The sequence below is a fragment of the Heloderma suspectum genome, chromosome 15 (genome assembly GCF_057233095.1).
Source record: "Heloderma suspectum isolate Gila_16-S chromosome 15, 16-S_ref, whole genome shotgun sequence".
Lineage (NCBI taxonomy): Eukaryota > Metazoa > Chordata > Lepidosauria > Squamata > Helodermatidae > Heloderma > Heloderma suspectum.
In genome coordinates this window covers 3957719-3984400 of record NC_139472.1, presented here as the reverse complement: position 1 = coordinate 3984400, position 26682 = coordinate 3957719, and the positions used below count along the sequence as shown (strand labels likewise).

At 48.7% G+C, this 26682-nt stretch overlaps 1 protein-coding gene across 2 annotated transcripts in view; it reads right to left on the bottom strand.

Moving 5' to 3' along the window:
- DVL1 (dishevelled segment polarity protein 1) overlaps positions 1-26682 on the bottom strand; it is a 136943-nt gene that overhangs the window by 108458 nt on the left and 1803 nt on the right. The window lies entirely within an intron of this gene.

Here is a 26682-nt window from a genome sequence, read left to right as displayed (position 1 = left end):
GACAGCAGGCTGACTTAGGGGGTGGAGAGCAGGCCACATGGCACACAGGACTCTCTGCCAACACCTTGTTGCCCCTTCTCAGCATCTGCCATCTGAGGCAACTGCTTCACGCTGACTAATGGCAGGGCCAGCCCTGGACATAGGCAAAGGACTCTATAGCTCCTTCTCTCTCTTTATCTCTGTCTGTCTGTCTGTCTGTCTCTCTCTCTCTCTCTCATTTTCTCCCCTGCAATGTGTGAACAACAAAGCAGAGCCCTCCACTTCTTCTTGCGCACTCTCATACACAGACCAAGATGAAGAGAAGCAGTTAGTGAGCCACTGAAGGGCCAGATGGAAGGACTCCACCAGAGCCTCTGTTGCTGTTCACACTGGGGCAGGAGTGCTTTGCTTGTATCATTCCACGTCCCAGAGTGTCAGTGGGTGGAGCCAACCTTGCTGATCCAGTTGATGTCTGGAACCCTGGACTCTGAGAGCCGAGAACAAGATGGAGGGATCCCATCAGAAGATCCATAGCACTAGGGTTGGCTCCAGATTTTGGCAGGCCTTTGAGCGAGATGCCTGGAGTGACCTCACTTCATCGCCACTGCCAGGGCTGCCCATTCATTCGCCCCATGCCTCTGGGCCCAACCCAGAACACTAACCAGTCTAAGGAGAGTGGACGTTGCTACTCCTTCTCTTTGCTCTGGTCACTGACACTTGGACAGGGTAGATGAGCAGACATAAGAACACAAGAAGAGCCCTGCTGGATCAGATCAAGGGTCATAGAATCATAGAATAGTAGGGTTGGAAGGGAACAACTAAACCATCGAGTCCAACCCCCTGCTCAATGCAGGAATCCAAGTCAGAGCATCCCTGACAGATGGCTGTCCAGCCTCGTCTTGAATGCCTCCAGGGTGGGAGAGCCCACCGCCTCCCTAGGTCATTGGTTCCATTGTCATATTGCTCTAACAGTCAGGACGTTTTCCTGATGTTCAGACAGGATCTGGCTTCCTGCAACTTGAGCCCATTATTCCGTGTCCTGCATTCTGGGGTGACCGAGAAGAGCATCATTCACGTTGGAAGATACATAAAACTTGATCTCGTGTATTATTTAATCTATCGATGTATTTCATAGAATCATAGAATAGTAGGGTTGGAAGGGGCCTATAAGACAATTGAGTCCAAATATTTGATATTTAATTCATTCTTAGAGCTTTCTATGTGGTGTTAGGAGCTATTTAATTCATTTGATACCCAAATCATTCTTACATATCTATATGCGGTGTTATGCCGGGTCTTTTTGTTGAATAACTAATATAATGGAATATGTACAGTATATTGATTGCATCGTATAATGATATGTTGTATACTGCTTTATGTATTAATAAAAGAATGTATTAAAAAAAGACAAAGGAAGAGCAGGGCCCCTGGGACCCCCTGCCAGGGATGGGCCTCAGCAACTGCCCAGTGCTACCAACCCTAATGCCAGGGGCCTCCATTCAACCAACCTAGAGGTCACATAGCTTCCCAAACTTGACACTGGGGAGGCTAACAGCAGGCTGGCCAAACACACCAGCTCTGGAATCACAACACGGCCAAGGGGGTGAGGCAAGGAGAAGGGCAAGCCAAGCATTTCTAACGCAAGCGATGAGAGGGGAACCCCCTGTGTTCCCTCAGCCCAAAGCACCACACATCTCATTCGGGGTGGCAGGGACGGACCCGCGGCTCTCAAAACCATTCCAAGACTAAAAGCCATCCTCGGGAGCCTGTCAAGCGTGGCACAAATCAATTGTGTCACGAGCTGTTGCGTGGCCAATCGCAACCCGCCTGGCACTTGTAGGCACAACGGTCCCTCCTTGCTCCGATTAAGATCTCTGTCCGCACGTCCCCCCTTGCTTTCCTCTTTTTAATTTTTAATATTCTATGCAAAATGCTAAGAAAAACACCACGGCCCTGAAGAGGAAGAGGAGGAGGAGGAGGAGAGAGACAGAGAGAGGGGTGGGTGGGAGCTGTTGCCCTTTAATGTGGTTTTGCTTTTCCCTCCCTGGCTCCACATCTCAGAGGCCAAAAATACAACTGTGATGCAACGGAACTTGTCAAAACTCAGCCGGATGAAAACGGAACTTTCCGGGATGCACACAAACAAAAGGAGGAATTTCACCACAAGTAGCCAAGTGTCACAGTAATAAAAAGCACGTGTGTGTGTGGGGGGGTGCTTCCCCCTCCCCCCAATTCTGCTTTCTGTCCCCCCTCCCTGTGGGGCACACCACACAGTGTTTCAACCATACACAATAGCACAATGGGCCTGTCCTTAGCCAGTGGGGCTGGGAGCACCAGGGGCCACCACTGGCCAGTGCCTGCTTCTTATGACATCTGGGGCACCACAGTAATTACCACAGAATGAAAACAGCATTTATATAAAGAGGAACCAATTAAGCAGGGTACCCTGAGGGAATGCATTCTTTGTGACGCTCCCACTGGCCTACGTCAGGGGTGCTGAACCTCCGGCCAGAGGACCAATGCTGGCCCGCCGGCCTGGGGGCAAAATCCATCCCTCTGAGGTTGCCCAGGTGGCCCCGCCCCATTCCCTGACCCTGCCCCCTTTCCTCCAACCACCAATCACGTGGTGGCTTCCCGGCTTTTGTGCAGCTTCCCCTAAAAGGCTGAAATGCCCCTCCTAAGGCTGAGTTACTGACAGTGAGAGCTTTAAGCTCAAATAGGCTGGTATTTTTGGCCTCATCCCTTTTGTCTCGGGACCCACTCAGGTTGTCCAACAGAGCTGTACCCATAGAAAATGGGGCATGGAAAAATTCCACGTTGGGTGCTCAGGGGATTTCACATTCAGCTCTCTTGCAGCCTCTCGCATTATTTATTCATTTTATTTATTTATTACATTTATATCCTGTCTTTTTTCCTCCTTAAGGAACCCAAAGCAGCATACATAATCCTCCTCCTCTCCATTTTAGCCTCACAACAACAACCCTGTGAGGTGGGTTGGGATGAGAGCCAGTGACTGGCCCAAAGTCCCCCAGTGAGCTTCCATGGCTGAGTGGGGACTAGAACCCGGACCTCCCGACTCCCAGTCCAACACTCTCGCCACTACACCAAACTGGCTCTCACGTTAAGCCTTACACTGAGCCAGGCCATCGGTCTATCTAGCCCAGGAGGGTCTTCTCTGACTGGCAGCGACTCTCCAGGGTCTCACTCAGGTAAGGGTTGTTCCAGTCACCTGTTGCTTGAGCCTTTTTAACTGCCAGCCGCTATCCTTTCCTCTGCCCTACAGAGGCCAATAGGCTCCACCTCCTGATCTCACAGGCTCCACCCCCTGCAGCTATCACATAGAGCAGGCTTCCCTAACCTGGTGCCCAAGGTGGGTGTCAAGGGTAGGTGTGGTTGGGACTTAACAAGGGTCCACACTTCAGCAGGGACCTATTGACAAGAGCCATTTGGACTTGCGCCTCCTCTTCACAAAAGGAACCTGTTTGTTCACCTGCCTCTCGCTCTGGACATGATGATGGTGGTGGTAAGGAGGAGCAGTAGATGCCGCTGCCTCCTTGCTCCCTGGCTCTCTGCCTGTCCAGCAAGCCAGGGGCAGCAATGATGAGAAAGGAGGGGGAGCAAGAACAGGCAATGGCAATGGTGGAGGGAAGGGAGACTCAACGTGGGAGGGGGGCTATCGAGGGTGCTTTGCCCGAGGGCCCTCCAACATTTGGAGCCAGCATTCTGGGGATGCTTTAGTCCTACAATTCCTGCAGGGGGTAAGACTGAAATTCAAACAGGGGGGTAGACTGGATGGCCTACGAGGGCATCGGGTGGGGGGCGGACAACAAGTCCTATAAGAAACGTTGGGGGGAGCTGGGGATGTGAAGCCTGGGGAAGAGAAGATTAAGGGACGCCACAACTGCCATCTTCCAATACCTGAAAGATCATCACACAGAAGATGGAGCAGGGCTAGTTCTCTGTTGCTCCGGGAGGTAGGCTAGAAGCAGCCAGTGGAAGGGGCAGGGAAGCAGATTTCGGTTAAACATTAGGAGAAATTTCCAAACAGCAAGAGCTGTTTGACAGCTCAGCAGAGTGCCTCGGGAGTTGGCCAGCTCTCCTTCTCTGGAAGCATTTAAGCAGAAGCTGTCAAGGAGGCTGCAGTTGCCTCCTGTGTTGCAGATCCTGCGTCAAGAAGGGGTTGGACTAGTTGATCTCCAGGGTCCCTCCCAAGTCTACCATTCTAGGATTCTAAGGCCCCATCCAACTCTAGGATTCTACAATACCATTAGGGTTTTCTGCCAATTTAGAGTCTTCCTAGGGGGCACCCATGCAGAGCCAGTATATTCATTAAAATTGTATCCTGCCTTTCTCTCAGCACACTCAAGGCAGCTAGCAAAAAAAGTCAACACACGCTGCCTAAAGCCATTTTACTGAACATAACAGTGAGTCTCCTATGACGACAATCTTAATCAGATAGCCCAAGGCAGTGAACAGAATTCCCACACACACACCTTTTATACTCACAACAACCCTGCGAGGTAGGCTAGGCTGAGAGATGGGGACTTGTCCAAGATGACCCAGTGAGTTTCCTGGCCAAGTTGGGGGGGGGGGGTGAAATTTGAACCCACATCTCCCCAGTCCTAGTCTAACACTCTAACCACCTTGCCCAATCTGGTGTCCTTTTGGACTTATGAAATTGTTGTTGTTGTTGTTATTATTATTATTTCAACCAGCCCTAGCCAGCATGGCCAAGGGTTGGAGATGACAGGAGTTGTAGTCCAACACTTCTAGAGAACACCAGGTTGGGGAAGGCTGCTCTAACCACTACACAAGACTGCCTGTTTTCTGCACCTTTCCCAGCACCATCACAATCTCTTTTTTGAGACGAGGTGACCAGCACTGTGGTCAGGCATTTCGAGAGCGAATTTAGAACACCAAAGCCACTCACTTCTGAAAAATGCTGGCAAAACTGACCGCTAGATCTTTGTTAAGACTTGGGGATGTGAGACATTGGGAATTCCATTCTGTTTTAGCCTGACAGGATTCTGCAGTGTTTCCATTCCGGTAAGCAGTGGAGGACTGTAGCAGATTTTTTACCCCCAGTTCTGGAAATGTTTGTGTGTGTGTTTTTCTGGGTCCTGCCATTTGCGCAAATGGTAATTTACGCAACTGGAAATTTGCGCAAATTAGATTTTTTTGAAATGTGCCCAAATAGGGTTGCAATTTCTAAATTTTTATTTTTGGCAATCACGCACACATGTGCATGAGCACAAGTCTTCCTGACCGCTATGTAGTCCCGCAGAGGCATATTCCCCTCTTGTCAATATCTCTGTCAGTTTCATCCTTTCCATGCACTATTTCCTTCAGCCCAGGCTCCCTATCTGTGAAAGTAACTGTTAATTTCATCCTCCACTTTGGCACTTTCCAAGCAAAGGGATGGGGGCGGCAGGGGGGGGAGGAATTGACAAATCCTTTCACAGGTACAGTATAGGAAGCCGCCTTATACCAGGTCAGATGCGCAGGATGCAAAGTTGGTTCCCTCTACCACTGAGCTCCCTCCCTTACTATCCTTTGGTAATGGGATGCTGGGAATAGATAGTGGGAGCTAAGGAAGGCTTTTAGGGTATAATGCTTCCAGACTATGCCTTCTGAATACTGGAATGGGAAGTATATAAATGTCCCCGTATTTCAAGAAATAGAGGTTATTATTCATGATATACTTTTGTGGGAACTGTATGCCAGTCCCACGAAAAGATTTCTTCTACCTTTGTTAGGAGGAATGTCTGACAGATCTTTGGCCGAATAGATGTGTAAACTACTTGTAGATATGGATCTTAAACACCTGCCCAGACCCTAAGATCATCTTCAGTGGTCCTTCTCTGGGAGCCCTGCCAAAGGAAGTGAGGTGGGTGGCTACGAAGAAGAGGGCCTTTTCTGCGGTGGCACCCCTGCTGTGGAATGAGCTTCCCAGAGAGGTTCACCTGGTGCTTACATCATGCTCTTTTCAGCATCAGGTGAAGATCTTTTCCCCAGGCATTTTAGTGTTCAGTTGCTGTTTTAAATCTGTTGTTGTTGTTGTTCAATTGTTAAGTCGTGTCCCACTCTTCATGACCCCATGGACCACAGCACACCAGGCCTTCCTGTCCTGCGCACTCTCCCAGAGCGTGCTCAAGTTCATGTTCATTGCATCAGTGATGCTACCTAGCCATCTCATCCCTGCCATCCCCTTCTCCTTTTGCCTTCAATCTTTCCCAGCACCAGGGTCTTTTCCAGGGAGTTTTCTCTTCGCATTAGGTGGCCAAAATATTTGAGCTTCAGCTTCAGTATCTGTCCTTCCAGTGAGCACTCAGGGTTGATTTCCTTTAGGATTGACTGATTTGACCTCCTTGCAGTCCAGGGGACTCGTAAGAGTCTTCTCCAGCACCACAGTTCAAAGGCATCAATTCTTTGGCGCTCAGCCTTCCATATAGTCCAGCTCTCACAGCCATACGTTGCTACTGGGAAAACCATAGTTTTGATTATACGAACCTTTGTCGGCAAGGTGATGTCTCTGCTTCTTACTGTGCTGTCTAGGTGTGCCATAGCTTTCCTCCCAAGGAGCAAGCGTCTTTTAATTTCATGGCTACAGTCACCATCTGCGGTGATCTTGGAGCCCAAGAAAATTTTAAATCTTTGTACTGCAGCTAGGTTCTATTTGGTTATTATTTTTTATTTTATACTGGAGTTTTAAACTTTTAAACTTTTATATTGCATTATATTGTGTTGCATTTTATGGTTTTAACTGTTGTGAACCACCCGGAGAGCTTCGGCTGTTGGGTGGTATAGAAATATAGTAAATAAATAAATACATTGATATAAATAGAATAATCAAGTAGCCTTATTCACACTGGCTGCTTAAAAGACTAGAGCAAAGGTCCTAAAAACTCTTGCTTAAGGTTGTGCAAATGATGAACTGATTTGAATGGCTTCTTCAACCTTTTTCTTTTTGTGACTGTGTATATCTCTCTCTCTCCCCTTTTGGGGCAAAATTGTAAGAACTTATGGTTACATGCAATAAAATCAGATGACTACTATAGGCGGCTGCCTCCAAACTCAGAGGCGATCGCATATCCAATGCAGGGCAGGAGAAGCACGGAGGGGATCATCCCCTCCATGCTTCAGCTGCCCTGCATTTGCAGCTAGACAGCCGAATTCGGCTGTCTAGCCATGGGAAGGTGAAGCGGGGGAAGCAGCTGCCAGACGACACATAGGGTGGCCAAATTTCGCTTGTTTTGAAGCTAAACGGGTCAAATTTCACTTGTTTTGAAGCTACATTTGACCCCATATACTTCTCCATAGTGTTAACGGGACCAATTTTTTTTTCATTTTAAAAATGGGGGGCTCAGCCCACGTGTTGCCTACCCCGGTCTATGTGGGCTACCGGGTACGATCCAAAATGTAACTCCACCAGAGTCCAGTTCGCTGAGTCAGAGGTAGGGATCTGGAGGGGAGGGAGCGTGGTGCGGAGGTCTTAGCATGGGTTGAATTGAGGGCAAGCATTTAAGCCTTCCTCAAACACTACAAGGCCGTCTGTATTTGCTCAATAGCTTGTCCTATTCAATTAATTGTTAGGAGCAGATACGTGGTTGGTGTGCCCATACTGAAAACAGAAGCCCTTGTGTAGCAAAGAGATGTTCGGAACAGATAGCACCAAGCTGAAGGCCGCGTCATCACCCCTGAACCCAGTTTGTCCTGCAACACAGAGCCAGTGTCCATTAATGTACAAACTGCTATTGACATCTTAGCGGGAACCAGGCCAAACTTTCTTTGCTGCGCACACCCACTCCCCTAAGAACGACGCCTCCAATAATTACCAGAATTATGCACAAAGAAGGGATCCCAGCCCCTGAATCGGCCAGGTCTGGACTCCGAGAGGAACCTCTACTTTCCGTGGGAGCTCTCCCAGGTCCCTGTGGAGTATGGATGTCCATCACTGGGCAATCCGGTTCTTTTTTGGCTCGACGGAGTTCCATGGCGTGTACAACTCGCCTTGCACCGGCAAGCAGAGTTGGGGGCTGGTCCTTGAAATCTGGGGACTTTGTGCACATTTTTTTGCAGGGGGAAAGGTTCCATGATTTGTGCAAAGTACGGCCAAATTTGCACAAAAGGCACAAATTCGGCTGCAATTTTGCAGAAATCGTAGGAAAAAAGAATGCGCAAAATTCCCAGAAAATCCACAAACCTGCACGACCCATCGCAGATCAAGTCGGGTGCCTCAGCAGGAACCAAAACAAAATCCGGGGGGGGCATGCCTAGGAAAACCTGTCGAACTCCACCCCCGAAACAGATTTCTCTGCCATCTCTGCTGTAAAGTAGTGGTGGGCAAGTTTCAGTCTTGTGGTACTGACTTCATCTTTTGAACTAGCAAATGGACCTGGCTTCGGACAGGCTGGAATAGCCCCTACTTTGGTACAACAAAGACTTTAGGCGAAGTTACACAGCTGTCAGAACTGGACACACTGCGCCCTCCCTGTGTGAAGGCACACAGGCTGCAACCCCTGAGGGAGGGGTCTGTTCACTCCACTCCCCTGAGGGGAAGCTGCCCCTCAGAGCCATGTAACTCTGTCCTTTAGACCACTCTCCCCGTGGCTTCGACTGCAAAGCCATGCACTTTTGGGCTGCATTAATAGAAGTATAGCTTCCAAATCCTGTGAACTACTCGTTCCCCTCGACTCAGCACTGGTTAGACCTCATCTGGAGTACTGTGTCCAGTTCTGGGCACAGCACTTTAAGAAGGATGCAGACAAACTGGAGAGAGCTCAGAGGAGGACAACGAAGATGATCAGGGGACTGGAAACAAAGCCCTGCGAGGAGAGACTGAAAGAACTGGGCATGTTTAGCCTTGAGAAGAGAAGCCTGAGGGGAGATATGATAGCACTCTTCAAGGACTTGAAAGGTTGTCACAGAGAGGAAGGCCGGGATCTCTTCTCGATCATCCCAGAGTGCAGGACACAGAATCATGGGCTCAAGTGACAGGAAGCCAAATTCCGGCTGAACATCAGGAGAACCTTCTTGACCGTTACAGCAATATGACAATGGAACCAATTCCCTAGGGAGGCGGTGGGCTCTCCCACACTGGAGGCATTCAAGACGAGGCTGGACAGCCATCTGTCAGGGATGCTTTGACTTGGAGTCCTGCACTTAGCAGAGGGTTGGCCTCGATGGCCTTATAGGCCCCCTGCAACCCTACTATTCTATGATTCTGTGAAGTTTGCCACTTACTGAGTGAGGGGGATACTGCAGGCTTCAAACAAACAGACACATTTAAATTAATTTAAATCAATTAGTGCATTTTTAAAAACCAAACAATGGTGAGGGGCACACTCCCAGGGTCTCCTTAGTATGCATGCCAGGTTTCAGGTATCTGGGTTTCATGGTCTTAGAGCCGCAGTGCAGACAGACAGACACATCCGCTTTTATTACTGTGACTAGAACCTCTGAGATCCACCAGCCAAAACCAGGAGCAGTGATTATTATTGGGGTCACCACCAGAAGCAACATGGCAACTCAAGGGGTGAGGCCAATTACCTGCTGCACCGAGAGGATCATGCAGTGGGATAACCTGCTTCTATGAGTAGAAATTGACTTTGGAGTTGTAACAGAGCAGACATTCTAGCATAAGAGCTCTTAAAGTGGCCCACAGAGCTGCATCAAGCCCTGATCAAAGGCAACCAATTCATGAACCCTGTGACACAGGTTAAGGATGAGTGAATCAAGTGAGCCCTCCGACAAAGGGGCCTTGCCAGACGCATGCTTTCCTAGGATTCTGACCAGGCACAGAAGCATGATCAGAGTCCCCGCCCAGGTGACCAGCTTTCGGAGTGCACCTCCATCTGCATGCGCTCCTGGCAGCTCGCCCCAGGTCAACCTCAGAGCTTTGTGCATGTCGAATCACAGAAATGCACAGTGTGCAGTGAAACTATGGAATTCGCTACCAGAAGATGTAGCGATGGCCACCAACTTGGATGGCTTTAAGAGGGGACTGGACAAATCCACAGAGAAGAAGGCTATTGATGGATCCTAGACATATCTGTCATGGCAGATCCTGCCAGGAAGATCTCCAGAAAACAAACAAAAAGAGATAGGAGAATGGGTTTATTAAGCTCAAAGGAAAATGGCAGCAGAAGGGGGAGTGGGAAAAGAGAGAGGGAGAAAGGGAGAGGGACCAAGTCCACCCTCCAACGGACAGGTAGCTGTTTCAATCACACTTTCGCAGAGGTGAACAGCTGGGGAGAAATCCATTGCAATTTCAAAGAAACAACACACCAGTGCTGCAAACATGCACCTCTCAATGCCCCCGAGTCATTAGAAAATTGGCCACTCGCGCGACAGCACAAAAAAGGAGAAAGAAATCGATATCAATTCTCTTCCAAGCTATAATGCGAAAGGCCTTAAAACCGTGAAGTGTGGAATGACGGCTGGAAGGAGACAGCCAAGTTTCCCAGACTTTTTGCCCAGATGTGGAGGGGAATCCCTTGGATGAACAGATGTTGTATTGGTAGAAGGAGTGACTGCAGGAATCGGCGATGATATGTTTGGGCCAGATCGGGTTTTGCAAAGACCTTCCCTCCACCAGCGAGGAGCTGATTGACAGCAGGAACTTTGGGCCATCTAAAGGCGACCCCCATAAGATAATTGAGTCCAGGGTCTGAAATTACCAAGCTGCACCACTGAACACCTTTCTGCCATCGGTGCTCTCCAGGAACGGTCACTCAGATAGACGGCCTCTCACTGTGGATGTTCTATCTACCTACCCTGGCTTATAAAACCAGCCCTGCTGCAGCTTACTGCAAAGGAGTTCATCAAGCCCAGAATTCCCCCCACCAACTTGAGTCCCTCCAGAGGACTGTGACTACAACTCCCATCACCACAACCCCATGCCATGGTGGCTGGGGCTGATGGGTGTTGTAATCCAGGAACCCTGGGAATCCAAGGATGGGAATGGCCAATCGAGCTCAAGGTCCTGCTTCTTACAGAGGTCAACCGGGTTATGCTTCCGAGAGGGTCAGAAACGGGTCAAGCTCCGAGCATTTCATGCTGGGAAGTATGATGCCTCTGAACATGGAAGTGGCCCAGTCTCCCCCAACCTGGTGCCTTCCAGACGTTTTGGACTACAGCTCCCAGCGTTCCTGGCCATGCTGGCAGGGGCTTCTGGGAGCTCAAGTCCCAAACTTCTGGAGATCTTCCTTCTGCCTGCCCCCCCGATCTAGGGAATTGGTTCCATTGTCAAACTACTCTTACTGTCAAGAGGTTTCTCCTAATGTTCAACCAAAATGTCCCCTCCTGTAGATTAATCCCATTTGAACTCACCATGCCCTCTGGGACAGCAGAGAACCAGCTTTTGTCTTCTTCTACATGACAGCCCTTCAGGTACCCAAGGAGTGCTATTATGCCTCCCCTCTGTCTTCTCTTGGATAAATGCAACCAGTTCCTTTGTCCTTTTCCTGGAGGAAAAAGCTATCAATGGCTACTAGTCCTCATGACTATATGGTACCTCCAGGATCAGAGGCAGTATGCATATGTACTGCAGTTGCTGGGGAACATGGGCAGGAGGATGCTGTTGCACTCCTGTCCTGCTTGTGGTTTTTCCCATGGGCCACTGTGTGACCAGAATGCTGGACTACATGGACCCTTGGCCTGATCCAGAAGGGCTCTTCTTATGTTCTTAAATTTGCATGCATTTTGATTTTCATAATTCACATTGCTCCGGCTAATCCACGGTTTATTTGGATTTTCCCTTTACAACAATCAGCAATAAAACGATAAAAGTAACGGGGAGGAGGCATAATTAAAATTAGAAGAAACAGTGATGTTCTCCCCTAGGGTGGTACAAAGAAGAAAACAAGCTTAGAACAATTCAGGATATAAAAGACACTCGACTGTATGGCCTCAGCCTGATTCAGTGATTTCTGTTCTTGGGGGCTGCTTTATATTTCTGTCCTTCCAGTTCAGGAGCAGAGAAATTCATGGCACATTGTTCTGCTGTTAGAAGAGTGAAACCTTAATGTTCAGAAGCAGTATACCTAATAGGGATGTATGAGAAATTCATTTCAGTTCATTTTTTTTAATCAGGATTTACCCAGTTTCCACCTTCCGGATCAAACATGAACTCGAACGCAACCTGCGGTCAAGCGCTGCACATTTCCGAGTCTGCGATGAGAGTTGCGGACCAAAAGAAAGTGCATTCGACAGCATGCGTGATTTGAAAAGTGCGCACAAATATGCTTTAATCAATGGGAGAAGAATGCGTACATTTCAAAGATCCACACAGTGGATGTGTACACTTGGGAAAATACGCACAGATTTTCACGCCAAAAGAACAAAGCAAAGCTTTCAATCTGAGACAGACTCAAGCCAGAATGAGCGTCAAGACGCAATTCGGAGAACTTCAGCAAGCTCGAGTTTTGCTGATTCGCACATCCCTCCCCACGGCTCGGGATGGCAAGATTGTTGTGAGAATAGCAAGGAGAGGGGAACCTTGTATGCCAACAGTCCCCAAACACTGTGGGTCAGTGGACAGATTTGGAATTTTGAAAGAGTGCCATGGACACTATCACAAAATGGCTGCTGTGGGGGTGGGCCTTGCCAATTCATAAAACAGCTGCCGTGGTGGACATGACCAGCCACAAAACACCCAGTGCCCAGAAGCCAAACTGGCAAGGCTAAAAGAAAAGGAAGTTGCTCATGAACCCACATACAAGGCAGAGGTGGGATCTCAGCTCCAAAACATAAAAGCATTCTTTTGAAATAAAGATAGCACTGGAGGGCGGCTCTCCACTTCGCAGCATGCCCGCCACCCAATTTTTATTATCTTTTAATTTAAGAAATAAAGTTCAGGAGGGGCAGGGGGCCCAGGGGGCACCATGCAGGCGCAACATTAGAGATTCCTGCACTGAACAGAGGGGTGGACTAGAAGACCTCTTAGGTCCCTCCCAAAAAAATCCAATGCAAAGGGAAAAAAACACAAAGATGCCTCCCTCCGGGGAAAGCAGGGTGTAGATTCTCAGCTGCACTATGCCAGCAACAGGGTGCGCCTGCCCCCCTTCCTTCTCCTCCTGCCCTCGCTGTCAGACCAAGTCAAGAAGGAGGCTGTATAAGTCGAGAAAAATGTGTTTTCCCCCAGTGCAGAGTGGAAAAAAAGGTGCACCATGCTCGGGGGTGGGAGGAGGCATTTCTCAGTTCCCCAAAGACAAATGCTTCAAGCATTACACCCAACAGATGCGTTTCGGCCTTGGTTAGCACCACAGTGTTTTGCAAAACAAGACTGCTAGGTGGTCCCATCCACACCCTCGCCTGGAGAGTGCTAGAGGCAAGCAAGAGTTCATCAGCAGGTTTCCCGTTCCCAAACTCAGCCTGGGAAGCGGCAGTAGGGGTGGGGCAGGGGGGCTTCTTACACAAGAAGAGCCCTGCTGGATCAGACCAAAGCTCTATCTAACACAGCAGCATCCTATTTCCAACATGGCCCAGCCAGATGCCTCAAGGAGCTAGTCCTCAAGCAGTGCACGAAGATGACAGCACTTCTTCGTGGCGACAGTGGATGTTCGGAGATAGACTACTTCTGAATACGGAGGTTCCACTTAGCTATCATGGCCAAGGGAGCTCTCTTTGAGGGCTCTGCCTCTTCACATGAGAGGACAGGCCTATCTGTAGCTCAGTGGTAGAGCCCGTGCTTGCAGAAGGTCTCAGGTTTGATCCCCAGCACTTCCAGGCAGGGCTGAGAAAGACCCCTATCTAAGATTCCAGAGAGCCACTACCAGTTGGTGCAGTCACAATGGTTTGACCCGCTATAATGCAGCTTCCTATGTCCCTATGACAGAAAACTCCCCAAAGGTACAAAACAAACTGCCTGCAAGCGGAAAACCAGCATCCCAGGAAGAAAGGGTCTAGCCTGTCACCACAACGTGCTAGCTTTCTGCATGCAGGGATTCGTGCATTTATTTATGTATGTATGAAGATGCATTTAGTCACATGAAGCCCCACCCCACAGTTAAGAGGTCCCAACACAGACACAGGTTGATGTGCCTCAGAGAGAACTTACCAGGCCAAACGCAAAGCATTTATAGAGTTAGCCAGGGTGGCATGCAAGCACCTTGAAGAACAGCGGGTAGAGTTTTACGTCACATCAGGTACAGAGTTGAAGGCAAATATGCAGCAAAACAAGGGTGGTCAACCCAGCGCACTCTGGATGATTTGGACTACAACTCCCACCAACCCCATTCATTCACTATGGTGGCTGGGGCAGACGGGATTTGTAGTCCAAAACCCCGGAGGGCGCTGGGCTGCCTAGTCCTGCGGCAAGGAAGTCACCTGTATCTCTCACCTACCCCATCGCTCGCTTCGACGCAAGGTTCCACCTTTTGCAAAAAAGGGGGGGAAATCATTTTTAAAATGCATGTGGCTATAACCTCGCTCCGAGGGGTGGTATTACAGGCCGGAGCACCATAATTAATTTGTTTTGCTAACTCGCCTTCCCTTGGCGCGCAAACCACAGGAAAAGAGCCCAGCCTCCCTGCATCCCTTCGCTGTGTTTCCATAGCATTCGCATGCAATAAAAGAACGGGCCCCGCCCGGAGCAGTGGGATTGTTTCCTTGGTTCTAGCGCTGACTTAGGGCCGTCCAGATGATGACGGCTGCTCAAAATAGCTCGCAAACAAGCCAGTCACAAACGAAAGCTAAAAAAACTCACCCCCGGCCATATTCTATATACCAGCCTTACCCAACCTGGCACCCTCCAAGTGTGTGGGACTACAACTCCCATCACCCCAGTCTGCATTTTACAGTCCCGGTCCCTGCTAAAAACACCACCCCCCATTTTGTTCCCCTTTGGCCCTTTTAAGGATACAAGTCAGACCTGCAACAAAATGTTGCAGCATGGAGTGAGCTTGGTCAGGGTGCCAGCCAGCCAAGCCAAAGCTCTCTTCCAGGAAACTCCATTGCATCCCACCTCTTAGGTAACCACTGGGCATGTTCAGTCTTCAATGGGGATTCCCCCTTTCCACTTAGAAGGTTTGTTTTTTCTTCTTCTCCGAATATTTTTTCTGTACTTTTTCCAAGCTTTGGGTCCCCTCCAAGGCTGCCCGCTCCTCCCTCTTGTGTGTGGATGGGGCTGTTTTGGCTACATAAGGATCTTCACTTGAACAATGACTTTCTTGTTAGTATACACTCTGTGCACTATATAGGGTATTCTGTGTACCTTCTTAAAGTTTCACTAGTGCAAACTTGCACGCACTAGGCCGGCTTTCCCCAACTTGGTGGGACTGCACCCCACAGTCAGGGATGATAGGAGGTGTGGTACAACACATCTGGAAGGCACCAGATTGGAGAAGGCAGCACTAAGCGGGGCTGAGCTGCAGGTATATTGACAAGGGCAGATGACTCCCAGTTGTTTAAGAAAAGTGAAAGCGCTGCTGTACAGTAGTGGCTAAGAGACTGAGCTGTTCATCACAAAGTTCCCACTCCGAATCTCTCCTCTGCCAGGAACTCATGACTTTTGGCAAGCCGCTCGCTCCGAGCCTCAGTCCCCTCTTCCACAATATGGTGGCTAAACACTGTCTTACCTTGCAGGGCTGCTGTAAGGATTACAAGTAGATCATCTGCATGAAGTGGGCTGAACACTTCAACGTCTTATTTATTTATTTAAAGTATTTGCATGCCACTCCTCAGGCAAAAAGGTTCCTCCAGCAACTTACAACACACAGTAACACAAGCCGGTCCCTGCACTCAAGCTTTCAACAGGAGCGATGCTATGTCAGGAGCATTGTGGCAAATTGAAAATGGAGGCTCCCAGCCACTCAACACTAATTCGGCGTGCTGGAGGAATTAACTTTCTTAAAGTGGGGGCGTCAAACAGGCGTTAGCAGCGGAGCCTGCAACTCCAGGTCCAAGTCTTCCGAGCAGACACAGCACAAGACCACACTGTTAGCAATCTACGAGCAAGATCGGAGTTAGACTCATAACAAATATGTTTTGCAATCAATCACGTCCACCGTGCTGCAGTGTCCTGGCAAAAGTTTCAGAAACCAACACCGGGTAATAGCGCTCCACTCCCCTCCAGCCTGGATCATTCATGGCTGGGAACAAATTCAACTGTACAGTCAATTCTCAAGCCGCTGGTTTTATTTATGACATCTTTCGGTTATTGTTCCAGCAGGATCCAGGAAAAAGGCCGGGCCCTTATGGCAACAGACACGATTGCAAAGTCAGATCCGGACAGACTGACTCTCTAAAAGCCTCTGCTTGTCCCCACCCCCAAATGGAGCAGGGAGAGAAAACAAAACCCTTTGCTTTCTGGACACAAGAAACCTAAAAAAAAAAATTGGCTCAGTGGGAAAGACAGAACTGGCCAAGCTAGAACCCCTTCCCCCCACCCTCTTGCCAAATCACAGCTCTGTGCAGCCATCCTGTACGGGTGCCAAGAACAGGCGTCTGCAGAGAAACCGCACTTACGTTTGAAGCTGCAGCACTGATCTAATTGCAACTTGCCAAGACGGAGGTAGAGGGGAATCTTTTTTATTATTATTATTTTTAATCAATATTTTCCAGGACAGTCAGGTTGGCCGCAACCGTTAGCAGAAAAGCTGCACGCGAATTTCCAAGCACGCTTGTGAACAAGCAGGTTGCACCAGTGAAGAGGAGGAGCAAATCCAGAGGGTTCTTGTCAGTGGGCCCCTGCTGGGGTCCGGGCCCTCAGCCAGTGCCTGACCGTGCCTACGCTTGACAGCGGCCCGGTTCTAGAGGACAAAAGCACCCAAGGGCTGCTGATTAGACCTCTCCCAGGTCTTCAAGTGGTGGCAACCCCTCTCCTTTCCTTCAAAAGGAAGGAAAATTTAACAGTATTCTCTACAGCACCTTTCCCCAACCTGGTATCTTCCACACGTGTTGGACTGAAACTCCCGTCTTTTCCAACCAGGTCTGGAAGGGTACTGGGAAGGGTGGGAGGTGAGGTCCAACACCCCTGGTGGGGCCCAGTCTGGGGAAGGCAGCTCTACCGTCTTGTATCATACAGATAAGGCTGCCCTCGCCCTCCAGGTATCGAATGCATCAGCTCCCACCTGCAAATGTGGCCGAAAATGCCCCCCACCCACCTTTTGCAGGGAAGGGGAGCGGTAAAAAGTTGATGATGGGGAACTCAGCCCCATGGGCCAAATCCAGCCTGCCTGGGGTCCCAATCCAGCCAGCAACTAAGCCTTAGGAGAGGCATTTCACAAAGGGTGCAATCCCATGCACGATTAGATGGAAAAGAGCCCGACAATTCCCAGCACAGCTGGCTGAAGGGATGCTGGGAGTTGTAAGACTTTTTTTTCCATCTGAACATGCATAAGATTGTACCTTAAGGTTCCCACACCCACCACACACAGGTCTCCGCCACTTTTCACCATTACAGAAGTAAAGCCTTTCGGCTGCAGCAGCCAATACACCAGCTGTTTCTAATTCCCAGGTGTTCTTCCCCCCCCTTCAAAACCACTGGCAAATTGAACTTACAAGGAGGCAATAAAGATTTAGCAGGAGTTAGATGGGGGCGGGGAGGAGAGCAAGAAGGATGATTGGCAGCCCACAGCAGCCTCAACAGGGACATCAAGTCCAAAAGGCCTACCTCTCTACACATCGGAATCTTGCGTGTTAGGAAGAAACCTAGGCTAGAACCCTTTCCCCTGACACACTAGATTTCTACATACAAGGAGGCTTGTATGAGTGTTCTTCAGAACAAAACAAAAATAAGAAAACACCAGGCATGAAACCACACACCTCCCTGCATGTCAGTTCAGATTTGTTTCTTTGTATGCAGTCACCAGACCATCAAATGTAGCAGAGGATGCTGTACATAAAAAATAACACATTAAGGGTGCAGTCCTATGTTTAGACAGAAAACGTCTTACAACTCCCAGCATTTCCCAGACCGCGTGGCTGGCTGGGGAATGCTGGGAGCTGTAGGGCTTCTTTCTGTCTAAGCGTGCATAGGATTGCGTCCTAAGAGAGCATGCACAGGATTGCGTCCTACGGCTTGCCCTGAAAGGCGGCTCATTAATAAAAGAAAACAATGGTGCAATCCTATGCATATTTTTGTAAACCACTACCAGGCTGTACAACAATGAAACAAAATAAATAAATACATATGGCTTACTCCCAGGTAAGTGAACCCTGGAATTTGTTTTGCGCACCAGAACTGAGAGGAGCCTGCAGTCTCTCCGCACAAAAATCCATCCTGGTTCTCTCCATCTCCCCCCACCCCCAGCTTTCTCCCTTTCAGCAGTAGGACTGGGTGGGGGGGGGGGCATTTTGTTTCCGTTCTTGTTCAACAACTGGGAGTCTCAAAACTCCTTACAGATCTACGGCAAACTACCCTCTCCCCCAGAGATCTACCAGCAGATCTGCATCTGCTTTCCCCCAACCCCAGGTCTAGAGGATGACCTATTAGCAATGCAAACCTACGCAGAAGTAAAACCCATCTAAGTCAACGAGGCTTGCTCCCGGGTAAGAGGATGTAAGACCCTGGCCACAGGTGCCAGGACCTACTAGAAGAAACGCCAGGCTAGCCTTTGCCAACTTGGTGTCGCTCCAGATGCGTCGGACTACAAGTCCCATAATCCCCCAGACAGCCTCGCCACTGGTGTGAATGGACAGCTTTTTTTTTAGAGTTCTGACCGGTTCAGACTGAAACCTGGAGTGGATTCACATCTGACATCGGAGTCACCGGCCTCCACTGGTTGAAGTCGAGCACATCTGGAAGGGGACAGGCAGAAGACGACTGTGCGAGCCCATCAAGATTCGAGGTCAACTGCACTGCGCTCATGCATGAGAGGCAAGCCTGGAGTCTCTTTCCAATACCCGGGCCGGTGGGAAACTGACACCCAAGATCCCTTCAGGGACACTCCAGACAAGAGCCCTGTCACAGGAAGATAACGACACGTTGCGCGCTCATCCCCTCTGTCTTACTGCAGGCAGTCAGAGGTCATCAGCTGCTCAGCGATGGCTGCTGACTGTTCCACAGTAAATCCATTTTTTTAAAGCAGCTCCCAAGTCAGTACTAAAAACAGACTATAATCTGGCAGCTAACTAGAAATTTAAGAGAATCTGGCTTTCCAAGCTTCCACTTCCAGATAAAAAGGGGGCAAGGGAGGATGAACAGCCACCACGATGTACGGAGCACAAGCTCCCATCTATTATTATTATTTGTTATTACATTTATATCCTGCCTTCTTTTCCTCTTGCAAGGAACCCAGGGTGGCTTCACGTGGTCCTTCTCGTCCTCTCCATTTTACCTTCACAACAACCCTGCGAGGTAGGTTAGGCTGAGAGCCAGCAACTGGCCCAAAGTTGCCCAGTGAGTTTCATGGCTGAGTGAGAACTTGAATCCAGTTATCCGCTGTCCCAGTCCACTCAGAACCTGTCACAATTTATCCTACATCGCTAGCAAAACTGTTGCAGGCCAGAAAGTCAAAGCAGCCTCTGACAGCAGCTTTAAACAAACTTTGGGTCTGGACTATGTCGTTTCAAGATTGTTGCCTTGAGAGTAGGGAGAGGCAAGAAATTCGTCCGGTTCGCATTGCGATGTGAACCTCCCAGATTTGTACTTAACAACTCAAAACGCAGTTCAATGCCAAAATCGGTACTTTTCCAAAGTCTGCAGTTCAGTTTGTCCAAAACAAACAAACAAACAAACAAACAAACAAACAGTGTACGTTTGAAGCAGCGTGCACACACAAAAAAATGTGTATATGGGGGGGGGGGAATGTGAAATACGTGTATACTGGGGAAAAGATGCTTTATTCGGGGGGGCAAAAATCGCTTGTGAAAACTGTGCACATTTGAAAAGTGCGCACAAAAATGCATACAGATTTTCAAGCAGATGGGGGAAAATCCCAATCTGAAGCTGAAACAGGACAGAACAAACTCAGCAGGGGGAAAAATGAAAACCTGAGCGAAATCGAGCTTGACAGATTCACCAAAAGCATCAGGTTTCACACATTACTAAGCGTCTGGCAAGTTGGTCTTCCCTGATCAGGAGAAGTGAGAATCAGGCAAAGGAAATGGACCTTCTGCCTCGAGAAATGCTCCTCGAGGCAGAAGCTCACTGAAGGGCCACTTTCCCACCACCTCAGGTTCCCCATGCCTGGTGTAAGGATACGATTCTCCCCTAGGGTGTGAGACTCACCTGGGTGGGGGATGTGCGTAGGATGACTGTACCTTTGGAGAGTGGGTGTAACTCAGTGGTAGAGACCCTGCTTTGAACGGAGAAGGTTCCAGATCCAGTCTCTGGGGATTCGAACCCTGGTCTACCTGCTCCTAGTCTGAGACTCTAATCAGTACACCACGCTGCCTGTCATATAACACACTGCTCTAACTGTCTATACACGCTGCCAGGGCAGATTTAAAGTTTTGGTACTTGTTTACAAAGGTTACAAACAACTAAGGGCAAGGATGCTGCAGAGATTGCCTGATCCCCTACCAGCCTGTTCAGCTGCTGTGCTCTGGAGATACCCTCCTGGAGGTAGCCAGGATTTCAGAGGACCAGTCCATTACGGCTTGGAACTCGGCCTTATTATCATAGCACACACTCTCTGGAACTCCCTACCACTACAAATTAGGCAGGCGCCCATTTTTCTGGGCGCCTACTAAAAACATACCTTTTCCAAAAGGCATGCCCAGGAAGGCTGGATGTCGACTGTCCATCACTTAGAAATTTCTTTTATGTAAGCTACTCACAAATATTTTTAAATAAATGAACAGTCCAAATCACACTGCAGACTGTGATCCGTCTTTTTTTTAAAAGGTGACAACTCTGCCTTCCATCTATAATATATTTTGCAAAAGAACGTGGGTGCTATACTACATTCAGATCAGCTCTCCAGGTTTTCAAATCTTTTATTTATTGATTTATTACATTCTATACTGCCCAATAACTGAAGCTCTCTGAGCGGGTAACAACCAAATGTCTGCTATCTATTCCATTTGCAAAGGGGGGGGGGGTGTTGGTGACAGAGAACCCCAGAGCTCCTGCCTTCCTCCCCATCCCAGCCTCAATGAGCTCCAAGTAATCTTCTCTTTAAACACACACACAAAACCCAGGAAACCATTGCAGGGGGAGACTTTGATCAACCCAATTCTAAAACCACACATTAAACCACAAGCCAAGAGGAGGAACCGATAATGGTAGCAAAGCAGTCCAGTTGACTCATGTAAGCGAGACAGTCAACAAGGCCACCTCCTCCCTGACGGAGATCACTCCTTGTCGACACTCTCCCCTGGGGTACGGGGTGTCGGCAGGATGAAGGAATCTTGATCGTGAAAAAGGCAAGGGAAAGCGCGGGGGGGGGGGAATTAAGATGAGTCGTTGCTGGGCAAACTTCCAAGCGTTTCAGAGCGCTTCTGGGTTGCAACAGCCTAATGTCAAAGTGGCAGGGGTACTGACAGCAACCGGTCTGCCATCACTGGTGTATTTGGGTGGAGGGGAAACAGGGTTCTGTTAGGAAAGGGCTGCAGCTCACAGACAGGGCAGCTGCTTTGCAAGAACAAGGTCCCAGGTTCGATTCCCAGCATCTCCAGTGAAAAACAAAAGGATCAGGTAGCAGGGGACATGGGAATGAGCTCTCTCTGGCTAGGACCCTGGAGAGCCACTGCCAGTTAGAGTGGACTAGCTTTACCCAATGCTCCAGAAGGACTACAAGTCCCATCACCCCAGCCAAGACATCCGTGTCAGCTGGGAATGCTGGTGGTTGTAGTCCAAAACATCTGTAGGGTGTATTCCGATTTCTGAAGAATCCCAACCATGTTTACCCCTAAATGTTGCATTCCTGCATTTCTCCTCTCCACCCTGCCACTCATAGTTAATTATTCATTCATTTATTTTTATGTTTATATCCTGCCCTTTTTTCCCCTCTTGCAAGGAACCCAAGGTGGTGTACATAGCCCTCTGCCACCGCAAATAAATTGCACAGCAAACAAATTAGGCCACCAGAATTTGAGGTGCTTGAATCTGGCACCTACATCAACTCAAGTGTGCGGGCTTGTTTGTTTCATTTATATCCCGCCTTTCCTCCAAGGAGCCCAAGGCAGTGTACACGATCCTCCTCCTCTCCATTTCATCCTCACAACAACCCTGCGAGGTAGGTGAGGCAGAGAGTCAGTGACTGACCCAAAGAGTCACCCAGCGAGGTTCATGGCCGAGTAGGGATTAGAACCTGGGCCTCCCGAGTCCCAATCCAAGACTCTAACCACCACACCACACCACACCAGCTCTCTGGTTACTCAGTTTGCATTCTGCCTACCAACAGCCAGGCTGGGTGTGGATGATGGGAGTTGTACTGCAACACACTTGGGAGTGCACCAGGCTGGGAAAGGCTACACTGGAGAAGAGCTGCAACCTTTCCATTGATTTGCTTACCATTGTTTTAGTCTCTACTTTTTACGTGGGCAGCTTTTTGCCCTGTGAGCTTCTTCTTCGCTGTCTGTGTCATTAAGATTGTACGACAGCAGCTGGCATGATCGTTTGCTGTTGCTGCTTGGCTTAGTTGGTCCATTTATTGAACTTCAGTGTTGCGCTTGTTTGTATCGGAGGGAATTTATGCTTTGTAAAATCAGATAGCGGGAACTGTGGCCCTCCAGATGTTGCTACACAACAGCTCCCATCATCCTTGACCGACGGCCGTGCTGGTGGACACTGGATTCCGGCAAACATCTGGGAGGCCACACACATTCCTCTCCCTGAATGTGTGAGGATTTAAACTCTTTTCATTGCCAAGAAATCTTTGGTCCGCCTTCCGCAACCTGGACCCTCCAGAGGTGTCGGGACTACAACTCCCATAATACATCTCTTGGGGAGGCTGGCAGGTGATGGGGCAACTAATTAATAGAGTAAATAAAAAGAAGGGTTTGCTCCTGCAAGTCATGGGGGGGAGGAAAAGTTTCAGAACAGCACTGAAGCAGAGGAAGCTGTCTTAGACCTGGTTATCCATCTAACCCGGCCTCGTCTGCTCTGATTGGCAGCAGCTCTTCAAAGTCTCAGGAAGATGTCTTTCCCATCACTGAATCCTTTTAAACGGGAGATGCCAGGGATCGAACCCGGAGCTTTCTGCACTTAAAGTATGAGCTCTGAGCTGCTGTCCCTCCTGCTGGGCCACTGGAAATGCCAGCTTCGCCAGACATTGTGCACATATTGCACATTGTGCACCGACGGGAGACAGGATCGCGCTCTTCAAGGACTTGAAAGGTTGTCCCAGAGAGGAAGGCCAGGATCTCTTCTCCATCATGCCAGACTGCAGGACACGGAATCATGGGCTCAAGTTGCAGGAAGCCAGATCCTGTCTGAACATCAGGAAAATGTCCTAACTGTTAGAGCAATACGACAAAGGAACCAACTACCTAGGGCTCTCCCACACTGGAGGCCTTCAAGACGAGGCTGGACAGCCATCTGTCAGGGATGCTCTGACTTGGATTCCTGCATTGAGCAGGGGTTGGACTTGATGGTCTTATAGGCCCCTTCCAGCCCTACTATTCTATGATTCTATGACATCGGCAAGCTTATCTGTTGTAGCCCTAAGGGCTAGAAGCTTGGTTTGGAGATTTAACAAAAAATTCTCAGGGCTCAGATTCTTCATGAAATCTGACACTTGCACAGTGGAATGGCAGAGTACACACACAGGGCTGACAATAAGCCCTGTTCCATGTTCCGTTCCCCTCTGCTCAGTCTGACCTTTCCTAAGTGATACACTACACCAAGTTTAGCGTGCCAGAAATAGATACAGGTAGAAGCAATCCAACACAGAAAGGAGGGGAGATCTATTACCAAGAGCTTATTAGATTTCTAAAGCAGATTCATTGCAGCATGAAAACAAGCAGAGATGGGAGCTGGGATTTTTATTCTCAGTTTGGAAGCATCTAAATGCCAACAGATCACAGTGTGCAAAACCCAACAGAAACAGTTCTTAAGAGTTTGAGAGGCCAAAAAAAAAAAACACTCGAGCATTTCAAGGCCTTGGTTTATTACCAATATTTACATACCAGTGCTCATTTGAAACAAATCCCAAAGCGGGTTACAAAAGCATGAAAGCAAACAAAACAAACAAAAACTACAGACACATACATACACATACACACACACACACACACACAATTTAGGCCTCTTCAACATTTACATTGTAAGAACATAAGAGCCTTGCTGGATCAAACTGAAAGTCCATATAACCCAGTATACTGTTACCAGCAGGGGACAGTAGGGTCCCCTCTTGGAAATTTACAGGCAGGGTGAAAGTGATGGCCTATCTTTGTTGTTTATCCCCAGCATCTAGCACTATGTGGTAAACTATTTCTGACCATGGAGGTTCCACTAGCCTTCATGGCTATTTATTAAACTATTTTTAAACCACCCTTCATCAAACAACATTAATAAGCACTGATAAGTAAGTGGTAAATCCTCCGTAAATATGTCCAATCCACCCACTTTTTTTTTTTTAAGCCAACTAAACTCATGGCCAGAATCACACCTTGTGGTGGGGATTTCCGTAAATTAATTATGTGCTAAGTCAAGGAACCAGGGATCCTATACACAGAAACTGGAAAAATTCTGTGCGATGTTCTTGCATGCAAATCTTGCACGCAGACCAGTGCTGGGTGCAGACTTCCCTCCACACCGCTTGAGTCCTTGCCAGTGGGGAAAATCCCTATGTGGGGCGAGGGGGAGACGAAGGGTTTTGGTGGGGGGGAAGCACTGGAAATTCAAGTCTAGATCTGACTGGAGTCTCCAACATGGGGTCCATGAGCAATAATGTCCCCACAGACGTCTCTCTTGGTGCCTGCCAGTCTTCCAACTCCTCCTGATTTCTATTTTATTTCTTAAGTATTTTTTTAATTACACTTTAAAAAAACTGGGAGGCTAGCATGGTGCAAAGCAAAGTTTCACCCTCCAGCACCATCCTTATTTGGGTTCAAATGAGCGTTTTTGTGTTTTGGAGCTCAGCCCCTGCCTCTGCCTTGTAATTAGGTTCTTTAGCAAATTACTTTTCTTTTACCCTCACCGCTTTGCCTTCTGGGAAATGGGTGTTTCATGGCTGGCTGTGCCCATCACAGCAGCCATTTTGTGAATGGGCAAGCCCCATCCCACTGCAGCCATTTTGTGAGAGCACCCACGATGCTCTCAAAATTCTAAATGTGTCACATGCACCCTCCCGGCCCAAAAGGATTGGGGGGCCCTGGAATATGGAAAGTAAAAGTTATCCCTTCAGGTAAGTACCTTCATAGGGTGGAGAAGAAAAACAGAGAAGAAGCTTCTTTCCCCAGTACCTGCCACAGTTTCTCCCCCCCCCCCATTTCTGGTTTCTATCCAACCAAAAGTAGTTATCCAGGAAGCTGGATATGGAACTTTTTGCTATTAGCACATACCATTGGGGGATAAAGTATGAGATATGGCTGGAAATCTCCCACCCAGAAACAAACAGAGGCTTAGCCTTGTCTTTACTGCGGTGGTCGGCCTATGAACCACCTACAACTGAAAGGAAGGGCTTCATACGACTGACATCTCCTCCATGCAAAAAGATTCAGAAAGCTAGCCTGTCAGGGATGAGGATACCAACCTAGTTTTCTACGAGGAGGGAACATTCTGTGTGTGTTCATAAGCATTCCGATATATGAGCCCACACCTTCGGTCTGATGTGACACAGGCCCAGGCTGGCCACCTTGGGGAGAATTAGTAGGCCGAGACACAGGCAAAAGGGCTCTTTGGGCCGAGACACAGGCAAAAGGGCTCCTCAGATCTCTCTCCTGCAAGGGTAGCTTTGGCAGAGCCCTTTGCCCCATTATGTACCTTGGTCTTTTTCTCCTAAGCTGAGACACATCCAAAGGCCTCTTTTGCCCCTTTTCTCCCGCCGTGCAAATAGCAAGGGAGGCTCTGGAACACACCACCCAGAGCAAACTACTGGGAGAGAGCAAGGGCTTAATTTCTGTGAACTGCCAAGAGCCTCCCCCCCCCCTTTGCATCTATATTGAGATATATAGGGATATATCTATAAACAGCCTCCCTTGTTTGTTTGTTCTACATTTGTCTGCTAGCACATTTTTATTTAAAAAAACCACCTCGATACATGCATTTGCCTCTCCACACAGACAGGTGACAAGGGGATACCTGGGCACACCTTGATATGCAATTTGTCCTTCTTTTCAGAACAAAACAAAACACAACAAAGATCATTTATTAGAAAATCCACCCCCGATTATACAAACCCCCTTATTCCGCCTCTGTTCCATCTCATGGAATCTGGAGATACGCTTCATGTTTATGGATTGATCCAATGCAATCAAATATCTGCCTTGCTCTCTAATAAACCCCCTAGACAACCACCCCACCCCGGTACAAAGGACATGGTGTGTGTCCCGTCCCCCCCCCCCCATCTCCCAGGCCTGAGATTTGCAAAGTGGCACAGGCTGAAGGCGAGGTGGGGGAAGCAATGCACACATGATACCTCCTGGTGTGAAGCCTCCCAGCCCTAAAATCCCACTCCTCAGAAGAGGGCAGCAATGAACTCAATACATACACGCAGTTCTCCTTGGCAACCTACGTTTAAGAGCAAGGTTTCCCCCATCACAATACTCTTATCTGTGCTTATGTGGCACTGCTGAGGCAGAAGGGGGGGACAAAAAGGACCCCCCAGCACCTACAGAAATGTAATCTCCTGGCCCCTTTCAAATAAAGCA